Here is a 15,569-nt window from a genome sequence, read left to right as displayed (position 1 = left end):
TTTGGTTTGGTTTGGTTTGGTTTGGTTTGGTTTGCTTTGCTTTGCTTTGCTTTGCTTTGCTTTGCTTTGCTTTGCTTTGCTTTGCTTTGCTTTGCTTTGTTGAGGGGTTGTTTTGGTTTCTGTTGTTGCTGCTGCTGCTGTTCCAGTCGTTGTTGTTGTTGTTGTTGCTTATATTTGAGACAGGGTCTCTCACTGGTTACCCCAGGCTGGCCTGGAATTCACAATCCTCCTGGCTCAGCTTCCTGGTGCCAGGATTTTACACAGGCACAAGCATGCTTGGCTCCTTTCTGTTATTCGAAACCACCTAGTTTGGAGTGCTCGGTACATCCTTGTTGGGGAACTAATATAACCATCCTGAGTCAAACAACTTTGGCCCTCCAGCCTGTGAGCACAAAGATAAACTTTTTGCCTGCAGAGAGCAAAATAAAAGTTTTCTGGGCTGGAAAACAAAGAACCACTAAAGTGAGGTGATAATATCAGAGGAGGATTAAGCTCATACTCACTCACTGAACATTAAAACAACCCTCTGCTCTGACCAGACACTCATTAGAATTACATCCTCTAGGAAGTTCGGAAGAGACTTTTCTGGAAAGTCTGACCAAGAAAAAAAAAAGACTTCAAAATACTGGGCAAAGATAGTCCTTGTAGTGGTTTGAATATGTTTGGCCCAGGGTATGGCTTTGGTGTAGGAATATCACTGTGGGAGTGGCCTTTAAGACCCTCATCCTAGTTGTCTGGAAGCCAGTATTCAGCTAGCAGCCTTCAGATGAAGATGTAGAACTCTCAGCTCCTCCTGCACCATACTTGCCTGCATGCTTCTATGCTCCCGCTTTGATGATAATGGACTGAACCTCTGAACCTGTAAGGCAGCCCCAATTAAATGCTGTCCTTTATAAGATTTGCCTTGGTCATGATGTCTGTTCACAACAGTAAATCCCTAACTAAGACAGTCCTACAACTAATGGCTCAACTAGCCAGTGAAGACACAGCAGCTAGGTCTACTCTACACAGAGTCTCTGGTCTGGTTTCTAGTACCCGGTTCTTAAATAATAGCTATCCTGAGCTATATGCAGCATATGGGCATGAAAGCTGTCTGTAAACAGCACGAATAACAAAGAAACAGAGGGGGAAGAACATCTGAATCCAAAGTCTTTTAGAAAACTATAACCAATGAGAGATAAGAAAAAGATTGCATTATAACAGAAGAGCATTGTGACTAAGTACATACATATGAGTCAGCACTTTGGATTTAAAGGATTAAAAAGTTAAAGAAATCTACCAAAGCTGGGTGGTGGTGGCACAGGACTTTAATCCCAGCACTGGGGAGGCAAAGGCAGGCAGATTTCCAAGAAAGCCAAGGCTGTTACACAAAACAAAAAGGAGGAGGAGGAGGAGGAGGAGGAGGAGGAACTCTACCAAGGGCAGCTGATGAGATAGCTCAGTGGGTGGAGGTGCCTGCTGTCTGATGTCTGATGACCTGAGTTCAAATCCCAGGATCCACATGGTAGAGTTCCCACAAGTTGTCTTTTCATTTCCACACATGAGCTGTGGTGTGCATACACCAACCACCTGCACACAAAATAAATTTTTTAGTGTAAAAATTTTTTTCACAATTTTAAAATAAGAAAAAACTCCATAAGGAGCCATAGAAAGTGCAAATTTTCTAGTGACACGATGGTGGTGCAAACCTGTCATCCTCGTGCTTGGGAGGCTGAGGCAGGAGGATTGCAAATTTGAATTCAATGTAAGCTACCACGTAAGATTTGGATTTTTAAAAGAACAACCAGAAAGTTTCTTATAGTATTTTAGAATGCTACAGACAAAAAAAGGACCAATAACAGTCTTACACATTTCCAGAAAGGAGAAAATAATTCCACACGAAAAGACTCAGGGTCGGCCTTCTCCCCCGCAACACTGCAAGCTACAAGACAACAAAGTGATGTCTTTAAAATCCAATGAAAAAAAATTACCTTGATTTCCAAAACAAGCCAGATCCTCACTTGAGGGAAGATAGAATAAGATTTGTTCCCCCCCCCCCGCTGTGTAAGATTAGAGCATTTTACTCCCATTTGCTTTTCTCAAGCAATCTTAGAGCACCTGCTTTTACCAACATCAGAGCAAAAGAAAGATGAACTTGGGATCCAAGGAACAGGGTGTAGAAGAGAGGTGAAAGAAATACCTAAGATAATAGGAGAAACCTCAGAATAGGAGCCATGGAACAGACCCGGAAAACCCAATCAAAATGGGCCAATCAGATGACTCCGTCAACTTCTAAGGAAGAAAAAAAAATCATAAATCTAAGGAGTCTAAATTTTGAAAAGCTTCCTTAGCCATTGAGCTGTCTCTGTAGATCTATATACATCTTATTTTAAACCTTTTATTTTAGAGATGACTCAGTGGTTACAAGCACCGATTGCTCTTCTGGAGGACCTGAGCTCAATTCCCAGGACCCACATGGCAGCTCACAAATATCAGTTGGGAGAGATGGTCTCACACTGTCTTCTGACTGCTGAAGGCACTATACACATGTGATAGACATGCAAGCAGGCAAAACACTCATACACATAAATATAAAAATAAAGAACTATAAACTGGGCATGATGGTGTGTGTGTGTGCCTTTTATCCCAACACTTGGAAAGTTTCATACTTGCCCTCCACGGTCACAAGTTCTGTCTACCAAGGGCCTGAGCAATGCCACTGTTACATTAAGTTTTCTTACTGGCCCTGCTCCTCCTGTGCTAATGTTCCACCCTCCACTTCTCTCCAAAGCATGCTTCAGCCCAGAGCATCAGGCGAGAGCAGAACTGAATATCCTAAGGCAAGAGCAGGCTAGTGGAGAAGACGCCTCAATAATTACCACTGCGTCAGAAGAACCTTGACTGACCAGTCCAGCCACCACCTGCCTTCTCTTCACCTCTCCTAAGATTGAACCTACAGGCTCCTTTTACAGCAATAGCCCCTTGCTTTCTTGTGTCATCACCTAAACAAGCAGCCACAAACATGGTACCTTCACCTCGTTTTCATCTAGATGTTCCTTGCCTACCTCTTTTTAAAATTTATGTGTTTGTTTGATTATTTGTTTATGTATTGGTTTTTCAAGACAGGATTTTGCTGTGTAGCCCTGGGTGGCCTGAAACTCACTATGTAGAACAGGCTAGCCTTGACCTCAGATTGACCTCTGACTTTACCTCTGTCTCCAAGTGCTGGGATCGAAGGTACACACCACCATGCTCAGCTTTTTTATTAATTTTTTATTTTATGCGTATGAATGTTTTGTTTCCATTTATATATGTGCAGTACTTGTATGTAGTGCCTGTGAAGGCCAGAAAAGGGAGTCAGTTCCCTGGAACTGGGGTTACAGGCAATTGTGAAGAGCAAATGCTCTTAACCACTAAGCCCTGTCTCTAGCCGCCGCCGCCTTCTTCTTCTTCTTCTTCTTCTTCTTCTTCTTCTTCTTCTTCTTCTTCTTCTTCTTCTTCTTCTTCTTCTTCTTCTTCTTCTTCTTCTTCTTCTTCTTCTTCTTCTTCTTCTCCTCCTCCTCCTCCTCCTCCTCCTCCTCCATCCTCCTCCTCCTCCTCCCATCCCCCTCCCTCTCCTTCTCCTTCTTCTTTTCTTTTTTAGAAACTTCTAAAAAGTTTGTTTGAAATTAAGCCACCTTCCCCTTAGGCTGCACATTAGCTCCTCACAGGCAGGTAGATGGGTCTGCAGTGATGGTAGCAATTCAGCATGATCCAGCTCAAGGTCCACAGGAATAGGTGAGGACTAACCCTGCAGGAGATCCACTAAACCACCCTGGTATAACAGGAGCTTACCTGAGTTCTCACTCCCCGCAGCTTCTGTTCCATGAACTTGGGAAAGTTGGAAGTCCAATGGCCTTTAAACCATTGCTTTTACCATGATTGAGAGGATGTGGCAGGCAGGAAGGAACCCCCAAAACCATGATACATCCACTTTTGTCCCAGCAACCCCCAGGAATAGTCGGTCTTACGTGAGAGCAATAGTTTTAAGCTCACAGCAAAAGATGTCATCAGGGCTCCAGCTGTCTAGCACAGGAGAGATGACGTGACATGGTGTCCAGAGCTGAGGCCACACAGCTTGTATTTAAAGAAACAGATGTGGGCGAGGAAAGAGGCCAAAGCAGAGACTATAAAGCTTACATTGGTGCATCTGAGGCCCACACTATCAAGTGTACCCACTTTGCTGTAAGCAGCAGTACCCCCTTCACCAATGTCAACAGCAGAGCACAGACTCAGATCAGTTCCTACATAAGTCACTGTGTTAAAAACTAATTATCCCTCCCTCCTTTCATATCCCAGACTCCACAGACTCGATGTCCAGGTCCTCCCTCAAGCATTTAACTGTCTCCCTGGCCTTTGAGATCTCTCAACTCTACAGAACCAAAGCAGAACACAAAACCTCTCTACTGGTTGGTGGCTGGACCCAACAGCAGAGACAGCCCATTGCTAAACCTGTTTCTGACAGTTCCAGTTCAGAGCCATGGATTCTCATCCCCAACACTGTAGTGGTAGACAGTCCAGGGTAACGTGACACAATATAGCAAGGGCCCAGCAACACCTTTCTGGGTAACAAGGCCAATGAAAATGACCCCATATATCCCCGCTCTACTCAAAGGGCAATATGTACAGGAAGGAGGGAGAACCAGCCAGGTCATCCGACTCAGTGATGGGCATCCCAGTTCATCTCACTTAATCAGAAGATCAAACTGCTCAGCAGCTTCAAATTCAGCATCCATGGCCACAGTCCACTTATCCAGCTCTGATTTCTGGATCTCAGGAACCTTCTTTCGCTTCTCTTTCACAACTTGCGGGGAGATTCCAGGGAGTGGTCTATCCGGACCCAAGGACTTCGCAGGTAGGTACCTTTGGGGACTCGATTAACTTTGAACACACAACAGGTGAGACTCCAGGCAAGTCTTCAGGTCCCTCAAAACCCAAGAAGGATTGGTGGCCAGGGGTGGAGGTTGTGGCACAACCGAGGCTCTGTAGCTCACTGTACGACCACCTGACTTTCTGAGGCCTTTCCAAGTCTCTGGTGTCCAGCTCAGCTTCTCCAGACTCGACATTCTAAGTGTACAGCACGGGGGTGCTTGAGGGAGTCCCAGGGACACTACAGATCTTGAAGAGGTCCTCTTCAGGTCCTTAGTGGAGCGTGGTTTTCTTTTTCCAAAAGAAAAGAGATCCTAGGAATCCTGTGAAGTGTGCGGACATCTGGGACCTGTACTGCATGAGCTACGATCTTCTTCAAGACGATGGCCTTTCTGACTGGAGCCGCTGGAGTTGTCCTCAGTCAGGTTTCAGGGATCTTGTTCTGTAGATCTGAGCCAGATTTCTGCTTGGACAACTTCGAAGGCTTAGTAAGTGCAGTCCTAGGCCCAGACCGCTGGGCGGCCACTCGGATCGTATTCACCGCTCCAACAGGTCTAAGATCAGGCTGTCTCCTCAGGCTTGTGCTAACCAGCACGTGGTCACCTACTCAGGCTTGTGCCAACCAGCACGTTTGTTGCTTCAAACATTCAGATTGCCCGCCCTGCTAGCGAGAAAGCGCCCCCCCTTTTTAAAGATTTTTGGTTTTGTTTTTGTTTCTGTTTTGATTTTTTGTTGTGTTGTTTGGGGTTTTATTTGTTTGTTTGTTTTCAAGACAGGGTTTCTCTGTGTAACAGCCCTGCTACCCTGGAACTCTCTGTAAACCAGGCTGGCCTCAAACTCACAGAGATCCACCTGCCTCTGCCTCCGGTGTGTGCCACCACTGCCTCGCTTATTTATTTTTGTAATGTGTATGAGTGTTTTGCTTGCATGTTATGTCTGTCTAATGTGTGTGTACAGTACCTGCAAAAGTCAGAAGAGGGCATTGGACGCCCAGGAACTGGAATTAGAGGTGTTAGATGCCATGTGGGAACTTGGCACCAAACCTGTAAGAGTAGCAAGTGCTCTTTACCAATGGCCATCTCTCTAGCCCTGCCTGGCTACCATTTTTTAATCCTTACACGATTTGTTGCTTTAGCTGACAGCATCTTCCAGGATCTGGGGTGTGGAGATTGAGACAGGGTGTCTCTACATAGCCCAGGTTGCCCTGGAACTGGCTCTGTAGACCCAGCTGGCCTCAAACTCACAGAGATCTGCCTGCCTCTGCCTCCCCACTGCTGGGATCAAAGTCAAGCACCACCACCACACCCTGCTAGGATCTGGGTTTTTTTTTTTTATTGAATATCCACCAAGTAGCTAAAATTGTTATTAAAAAAAAAAAAACCTAAAAACTAATTCAGCAAATATATACTCAATGTGTACTATATATTTGAATGTGTAGTAATTTTAAAACTGTTTTCATCATTTCAAGCAACTTGACACAGCCTTCTTTAGGAATGAATTGGTGATGTTCGTGTTATAGCATTAGCCTGTTCTCTATATCAATGAGTTTACTATTACTGTGACAAAATGCCAGAATTGGTCAACCTATAAGAAGGATATAGTTATTTTGGTAGAGAGTTTTTAGGCCAGGGGTTTTTGGCACTGTCCTTTCAGGCCTTGGAGACACAATGCACTGTGGCAGGACTGTGTGACAGAAAAGGCCTGTTCAGCTTGTGGCGGTTGGGAAAGAAAGAAAACCAGGAAGGGGCCAGGGTCCCAGTATCCCTCCTTTGATAACCTGCCTCAGGTCCTACCTCTGAATCTGTCCACTACTGTTCAGTGTAACCAGCTGGGGATTAAACCTTTAACATACTTCCAAGCCAACAGTCTCCAGTTCAGAAGACAGCTCCAAAAATGGTTGGCCTAGCCAGGTGGAGTCCACACCTGTACGCTCAGCACTTAGGAGGCCAAAGTTGGAGGGCCGCTCTGAAGTCGAGGCCAGCCTACTACGTTACTAAGTGAGTTCCAGGGTATCATGGGCTACAGAATGAGTCTATTTCAAAAAGAGACAAGAGGGAAAAAAAAAAGGAAAGAAAAGGGAATTAAGTTGTTTTACATCACTAGCTTATGGCTTATTTTCAAATCAAACTAGTAACTATAATATAGTAAGTTTATAAAATTAGGTGGCAGTAATTACCCCTGGTGGGGCTGCCCATATCCCTTCTGCTAGTGTCTACAAGGCCACTCATGCTCCTGAGCCAAAACACCCTCTGTGTGCAAGCTGTACCTTGGTTCACCTGCACAGATGTTTTGAAACTCCCCTGGGGAAAACACTCCGAAGAGACTTTAGTCTCTCAGAGCTCCAGGCCAACATCCCAGCTTTCTGTTCCCATGGCCTCTACAGCCCTCACTGAGTCCTAGGATGAGAATAAGATTAATCTGCTGGGTCTCTGGGGTTTAAACCTAGCTCAACCAGAAAACAGGCAGCCTTTCCCAGCCCCACAGGCTTCAGAGAGGGGAGCCCACAGCCTTCAGGATATCATCAGATGGGCTATACCTACCACTCCATCCCACCGACATGTAAACAGAGATAGAAGATCCTCTCAAATGAAGCCCTTGCGAAGCCTCGGACCTCACAGATTCCATGGAGACCCACATCAGTGAGTGCCTCAAGCTGTGGCCATGAATACATTCACTCTTTCCCCAAGATGGCATAATTCCAAGGGGTCCCCGCCTGCCTGGCTTCTCTTCCTGAAACAGGGACATGGCTCTCAAAAGCCCCTTGACTGAGGTGAAAGAGTGTCCCTGGCTGGTGATAAAATGACAGTCAGACATGCTGTTGCCCTCATGTTCCTGTGCATCTGGGAAGTGGTTTTTAGCACTGAAAACCCTAAGACACCCATGACATGAGCTGCTGGGCCGATGAAAAGGAAGGACGGGGCAGTGGGAGAGATGGTACTTCTGCCAACCTGGGACATCCAGATCCAGGGAGGAGGGGAGTCTTGAGCAGAGGCAGAGCCATCCTTTCTAGGGTCCCAAAGTCCCAAACCTGCCTTGTGTATTTGGGCAGATGGGCAGGGTGATGAAGGACCAGACAGAGCCGCTGGATGAGGTTCTGCTGCTCTGTGTACCTAGCACCTGTACCCATCTCTCTGCCCCAGACACAGGATCATCTGCCTGCTTGTAGCTCTGGGGACATTCAGTGTGTACAGTGTCCTTCCCAGTGACTCATGCTGTGACTTTGTCTGTAGCTTACTGAGTTCCAAGATCATTCTCTCCAGAGAACTTCCAGGCTGGAGCCCACAACCAGAGCCCCAGCTCCCATTCAAATGCATTTTTCTTTCCATCCAACCAATGCTTACACAAGGGTCACAGATCCTCTTCAGTTAAGTCCCTGGGTAGCCTCAGACCTCACAGATTCCATGGGGACCCACATCACTCAGTGCCTCAGGCTATGGCCATGAATATGGCTTTCCCCAAGATGGCGGCTCAGGAAGAATGGGAGCTGTCTAGCGGTCCCATTGGTATTTAGACTTCTTATAGAAAGAACCCACAGCTCTTAGGTAGTGAACCCTAAAGGGACAAGGCTCCCCCACGGCAATATAGTGTAGGTCTAGGTGAGGAGACCTCACCACACACCTTCCAGGACCACCATCCCCTATTTAACATCTGTCTGCAGCAGGATTCAGTTGACAGGATGAAATAGGGCCTCACTCTGTATGGCTGGTGGGGCCTCCCAATGACCTGGCACAGAGTTTGGGACCACAGTTCTCTCCTGTCAGCTGCCATTCCCTCAGACAGGCTGCCTCACACAGCATCTGGATAGTAGGCTGAAGACTTCCTGCACTGCTCTGCCCTGCTCAGGCCTCAAGGGAGAAGATGCTGATACTTCAGGCTGTTGGCAGATTGAGAGGCCTATCCCACAGAGGACTATGTGGAGTGGTCATTTGGAAGGATGCTGGAGGAGGCAAAGCTATCAGAATTTCCCTGACCCCTCTCCATGAGGTCACTCTTCAGTTAATGCTCTCCCAAGTCCTGAAGCTGTCACCTTCTGTGAGTATAACTGATCTGGATAAGATCCTCAGAGGAATCTGTCTGGAATCTGTCTTAGTCAATGTACTAATGTATTGCTATTAAGAGACACCATGACCAAGGCAACTCTTATAAAGGAAAGCATTTAATTGGGATTTACTTACCGTTTCAGAGGTTTGCTTCATTTTCCTCATGTAGGGCAGCACACCTGTGAGAACATCTATAGAGTTCTACATCAGGATCCACAGGAAGCAGGACGAAAGGGAGACACTGAACTTGGCTTGTGTGTTTGAACCACCAAAGCCCACCCCCCAGTGACACACTTCCTCCAATAAGGTCACACCTCCTGGTCCTTCTCAAGTAGTGCCACTCCCTAATGATTAAGCATTCAAATATATGGCCAATGAGAGCCAGTTCTATTCAAACCACCACAGTCTTGGTGACCAGCTAGGCCTGGAGCAGATGCATACTCAGGGCTGCAGAGGGGACTCAACTCTGCAGCATCCTGACTTTGGAAGCCTGGACCCAGGGCTGTGAGCAAAGTGTCTTCGTGCATTTAAACTCTGTTGTGGGAAACTGTTACTAATAAATACCAGAGCAGACAGGATCTGAGGAAGCAGCCAGCTGCCTTCTGCACAGGATCAACCTCTCCTTGGTTCTACATGGATATGACAGGTGAGAGGCCTCTACCCTCCTTTGACCTCCTTTGACCTCCCTCAGATATCTCTCACCTTGTTTAGCATAAACCTTCAGCTCAATGCCCCTGCTCCAAAAATAAAAATAAAAATAAATAAAAATAAAATAAAACTAACCAGGTTTTAGTAATAGGAGATTTTTTTAACTCTACTATTAAATTTTTGTCTAGAAGCACATGAGCGGTCCAGTATCTTTGGCCAGGAAAGGTGCAGAACAAGTTAATATGGCCCAACAGCTAAAACTGTCTGATCTTAGTCTATAAATTTACACTATTATATTCAACTATGATTCATAGAAATGACATTAAGCTTAAAATATTCAAGTGTGCCATTTTTTTTAAGTTCTCAAAGAGTAAATCATTTCCTTCTGTATTTTTGGAAAAGTGAATATTCATTTCTCCCTGGTGATATTAAATTATGACAATCTTTGGCATTCAAATTAACCTGTCAAATTACATCCTCCCCAGTTCTCTAACATTTGCAGATATGAGAAGCTTCTGAAAAAAAAAAGACATGATGGTTATGGGCCACAATTTTAAAAAATATGCTGCTCCTTCATGGAAATTTTTAAAGCCTCAAAGCATGTTTTGGATCAATAACTATGACAGATTTCTATAAATAAGCTTTCAGTGTTAAAAGATGTTGGATCAGCATTTCCGGAAATCTATGATTAATGCCGTTATACTATCTGTCTGTGACATCATCTCTTCAGAAACTTTAAATATTAATCCATAGGTTATTTTTAGCATGCCGTTTTGTTTTTCTGATTCAGGATACTTTGTCTCTTTGTACAAATAAATGAACATAATTCTTTTACCCTGCTAGAAAGAATAAGGTCAGAGGGCAGTATTTAGATTTGCATCCATTTTGGCCAAATTAAAATTTCTCTATGCAAAGACAGTACCTTACCAGTCTCTCTTTCCCTTCCCAAACTATGAATGAAAGTACAACATCAAAGGGATTTTTTTTTTAAGACCTGCCACCCCCTTTTGCCCAGGCTGCCCTCCAACTCTCAGACTCCAGCCCGCCTCCTGTCCCAGTGTCCAGTGTGGCCAAGACTTGAGCCACATGCCCACTGTGCCTGGCAGGAACATTATTTCTGACAAAAATTCTGGATCATTTGTGTGGAATACATTTCCATAGTTCAAGTAATTTTGCAACAAATTAAATCATGGTATTCATGTTTCTCTTCTAATACCATGCAAATATTTCTATGGAAGCTAATTTCTCTCCCTTCCTACCATACTGTAGCAGACGCTATAGACAGGCTGCCTGGATCTCCTGGCCTTTACCCAGCTTCTAACTTGCCAATCCCTAGGCATTTATGGCAGATGCCCGTGGGCAAAACAGGTAGGGAATCAACTCGGCTCGTGAGTTGCTCTCCCTCAGAGGCTGAGAGAAGTTGGAGATAGATATCCCAGCTCCTTCTGCCTTCTGTGTGAGCTTTATGATGTGTCTCAGAATTTTCCAGCAGAGCTGAGTTTGAGGCCTCCACAGTGGTCATGGCTTTAACACACCTCCTTTGCTGCCTCCCTTGCTTCGTCTTCCTTCCTTAGTGATTTCCTCACTTTCCGGAGGTAGATTTCAGTTTGGTTTTGGTTTGATTGTGTTTTTGAACCTTCTCAGTGGCAGCAGTCTTGCTTGCACTTTGACTTGTGCCAGCCTGAGGCTCGCCAACCTGCAGGGCTCGGCTTTGTTCTCTCCTCTGCATTTGAATTTGTCATTTCCGGGACTTAGATTGCAGAGAACAGAGCAAATGTCAATTTTGTTAGGAAATGGCTTTCAGGCTACTTCAGGATCTGTCTTTTTTGTACTCTGTGTCAAAAGACAGTCATTTTATTCCTCAGCTAATCTCCCTCAAGATAAACAAATCTACAATTGGTTCTGGCAACCTGGAGAGAGAAAAAAAATGGGTCTCTGGAGTCGCTATAGTCAAACACAAGTTCCAGTCAGTGATTTCAAGGGTGTCATTCGGCTTTAAAATTCAGTGAATTTTATCGCGAACTCCACAGAAACTATCCTATAAAATTGAAGAGGAAGGAATATTTCTCAACTCATTTTACAAAGACAATGTCACCCTAATAGCAAAAGCAGACAAAGACTGTACAACTGGAAAAGGTTACAAGTCAAATTCTGAAATATCCAAAAAGAACGGTATGTACCACAATCAATTGGAGGTGTCCTTCGGAAGGTGTTTGATATTCAGAAATCAACTGGGGCTGGCTCAGCAGTTTAACAGCACGTGATGCTCTTATAAGGGACCTAGTTTAGATTCCCAGCACCCACATGGCAGCTCACAGTCATCTGCAACTCCAGTTCCAGGGTAATCTGTCACCCTCGAGCCCCTGACACATAGTACACATATAGACAAGCACTCTAAACATACACATAAAATAATTTTTAATCTAAAAAATTGACCAACCCTTTAGCCATATTAATAGGCTGAATTAATTGATTCAAAAAAGGAGGAAAAAGAAAATTAATAACAATAAAAAGGCCCACAATGCCAGTTAGAATGTCTGTTTAAGCCAGGTGTGGTAGCAGATCTCTGTGAGTTCAAGGCCAGCCTGCTCTACATAGAGAGTTCCAGACTGCATAGTTCAAAACAAGGCTGCATAGTGAGACCCCTGTCTCAAAAAATTATGTTTCAAAAAAAAATACCTAGGAGTACATCTAACAAGACATATATAAGTTCTATATTGGAATTTTTAGAATGCTGACAAAGAGAATCTAGTTTAGAAATGCCAGATTCAGTATGCAGGTAAATCCTTCCCAGATTGATACACAGGTTTGACACAAGTCCTATCAGATCCGGCAGGACTTTTTTGGTAGATGTAAGCTCATTTTTTTTTTAAACTTGTATTTAATCTTATTTGAGAGTCCAGATTTTATCCCCCTCCCGGTCCACTCTCTGACTGTTCCACATCCCATACCTACCCTCCCGACCCAGTCTCCATAAAGATGTCCCTACCCCCACCCCACCCCACCTGACCTCTAAACTCCCTGGGGCCTCCAGTCTCTTGAGGGTTAGGTGCATCATCTCTGACTGAACACAGACCCAGAAGTCCTCTGCTATATGTGTGTCAGGAGCTTCATATCAGCTGGTGTATGCTGCCTGGTTGGTGGTCCAGTGTCTGAGAGATCTCAAGGGTCCATGTTAATTGAGACTGCTGGTCCTCCTACAGGGTTGCCCTCCTCCTCAGCTTCTTCAAGCTCATTCTAAAAGTTACGTGCAGAAGACAAGGGAACTAGAATGTTGAAAACAATTTTAGAAAAAGAGGAATTAATTAGGAATAATGAAGGGAATATTGACATAAGACATAGCTACAGAAATCTAGGCAGCATGAAACCAGCAGAAGAAACATAGATCAATGGAGCAGTGCAGTCTGTCAATGGACCAAATAATTTTTAATGAAAATAATTTTTTAAAAAGGTGCAAAGATGCCAGGGCCAAGAAGTGGGAGTGAGTGGGTAGGGGAACAGGGCAGGGGGAGGGTATAGGGAACTTTCAGGATAACATTTGAAATGTAAATGAAGACAATATCTAATAAAAAATTGAAACAAAAAGGTGCAAAGGCACCTCAATGGAGAAAGAATGGTCTTTCCAACAAACGTCACTTAACTGATTAGCCAGCCATGAGCAAAATAAAAACACAAAAATTTAACCTGAATAGTACACAGGAAAGAAATTAAAAATAGATCACGAATTTCAATACATAAACCTAAAACTTTTAAAGGAAAGTTTAAGAAAAGAGTCATCAGTAACTGGAATTATAGTGGTTTATTTAGACAAGACACCAAAAAGACAATCCATAGAAATCAATAATTGGACTTTAGAATAATTATCTTTTGTACAATGAAAGACCTTGCTGAAAGGATGGAAATACAAGCTACATGCTAGGTGAAAATATTCGCAAATAATATGTCCTACTGTGACAGGTCCCCAGACCTTAGTGGGCCCCAGACTTTAGCACAACTGACTCCATGATGGAAGTACCACTCAAGCTGTAAAATTCAGCACATAGACAGCATCACCTGCCACAACTGAAACAAAGGCCTAATCCATCAAAGTCCATAGTTCTGGGAAAGTCTCTAAATGAACTCACCTTGCTTTTTGCCTTCTGTAGTTCTGCTTCCGGCTAACTGCTCTTGTTAACTAATGTATGTCAACCTTTTTGGTTAAACACTGAGAAAGGCCTTGGGATCCCAAGCACCCAGCTTAGTCACTGACCAGCTAATAAAGACTTTCTGTTGGCTTAAACCCATGTCCAAGAGCAGTGTTCTCTGGTGGATACCCCGAAACACTACAGAGGACTTGTTTCCCGAATATGGAAAAGAAGGAAGGGGGAGGGGAGGAAGAGAAACAAGGGGAAAGGGAGCAGGGGGAGCAAGGAGGCAGAGAAGATCACTGTTCGCCCAACAAGTGCAAAAAAATAAAAAAAACATAATAGGACCAAATGCTTGTGTGTGCTACAATCCAAATAACCACAGAGGTCAGGGACCTAGTAAGGGGAGAATCTCCCAAAGTATAAATAAAATAGTGTTATGGAGAGATAAAGGACAAACTAAACTAGAAGGATTAAATTACAATGGGGATGGAAGAGTGGGGTAAGAAGGAATATATATGGGAAGGGACAGCTAACACTAAAGGTCTTTTGAAGAACCATATGGGAACCTACTGTTGAAGAAGCTTCGTAAAATATGTACATACATGAAAGGAATTTAATCTCCATGAAGGGGACAGTGCTCCAACTAGACATCTTATGCCACCAAATTCAACCTCTGGTGCCCGAAATGGGTTATAGCCTACTGAGTCATTGGCCAAAGGGGCTCTAAGATCCCCCAAACATCACAGGCTGTTGCCAAGACTACTAGTTACCCTCCATAACCAGATGGTAAGGCTCCATTCCTGAAAACACTAGAGGAACACAACACTAAGATGGCTTCTGGTAACATATTGTTATTCCCATCAGTATATATATATATATATATATATATATATATATATATATATATATATATATCAGTCCTCACTCAACCCTTATCAGAAAAGCTTCTGCTTGCAGCAGATGGGAAGTAACACAGAAATCCATAATTGGACAATGTGCAATGAGTGAGCCTTTGGGACACTCAGTCCTAAGTGGGATGTCTTCCTAACCCTTCCCCTCAAGGCTCAGAGGTCTAAGCAGAAGAGAAGGCTGAAAGACCGGGAGAATCAGAGGTAGTGGTGACTCCAAGGAAACTGTCTTTCAGAGACAGCGAGACTGATACACAGGAACTCACAGAGACTGTGGCAACACGAAGAGAGCCTGCACAGGTTCCAGCCGGACAAGGTCCCAGCACTGAGAGGGGGAAGTGAACATGTGCTCCCTCCTCTAACCAAGAAGTTATTTGTGATTGATACCTGCTGGCAAAGGGGAAGTTTTCTCTAATGGAGTGTCACTGGTCATATAAGCCACACTCCAGGGCAAACCCTATGACTAGGAGTAGGTGGCCAACACAAAACAAATTCCATGTTTGTTTTTTTTAGGGGAGTTGCTCTTGCTTATTTCTTTATTACTTTTTTGTCTCATTGGACTATTTTGTTTATTTTGACTCTTGGTTTGGGGGGGGGGGTAACATCTGTTTTTGTTTTGAAACAGAGAAGAGAGGAGGGGGAAGAGAGAGAGAGAGAGAGAGAGAACATGAAGTTGGGTGGGTAAGTAGATAGGGAGGATCTGGGAGGAGTTGAAGGAGGGAAAACATGATCAAAACATATTGTATGAGAAAAATCTTAGAGCCTGGAGAGATGGTTCAGTGGTTAAGGGCACGTGCTGCCTTGGCAGAGGGCTGCGGTTTGATTCCCAGCACCCACATGGTCGCTCCCAACCACCTGCAACTGTAACTCCAGCTTCAGGAGATCCAACACCCTCTTCTGGCCTCCTATGGCATTATACATATAGCATACACACACACACACACACACACACACACACA

General features: G+C 44.3%; 1 pseudogene; it reads right to left on the bottom strand.

Annotated features, from left to right (window-relative positions):
- Positions 1-4,703: 4,703 nt before the first annotated feature.
- The window catches only part of LOC110314404, a 15,819-nt pseudogene continuing 4,953 nt past the window's right edge, over positions 4,704-15,569 (bottom strand).

The sequence above is a fragment of the Mus pahari genome, chromosome X (assembly GCF_900095145.1).
Source record: "Mus pahari chromosome X, PAHARI_EIJ_v1.1, whole genome shotgun sequence".
Lineage (NCBI taxonomy): Eukaryota > Metazoa > Chordata > Mammalia > Rodentia > Muridae > Mus > Mus pahari.
This window is presented reverse-complemented; position numbering and strand designations above follow the sequence as displayed.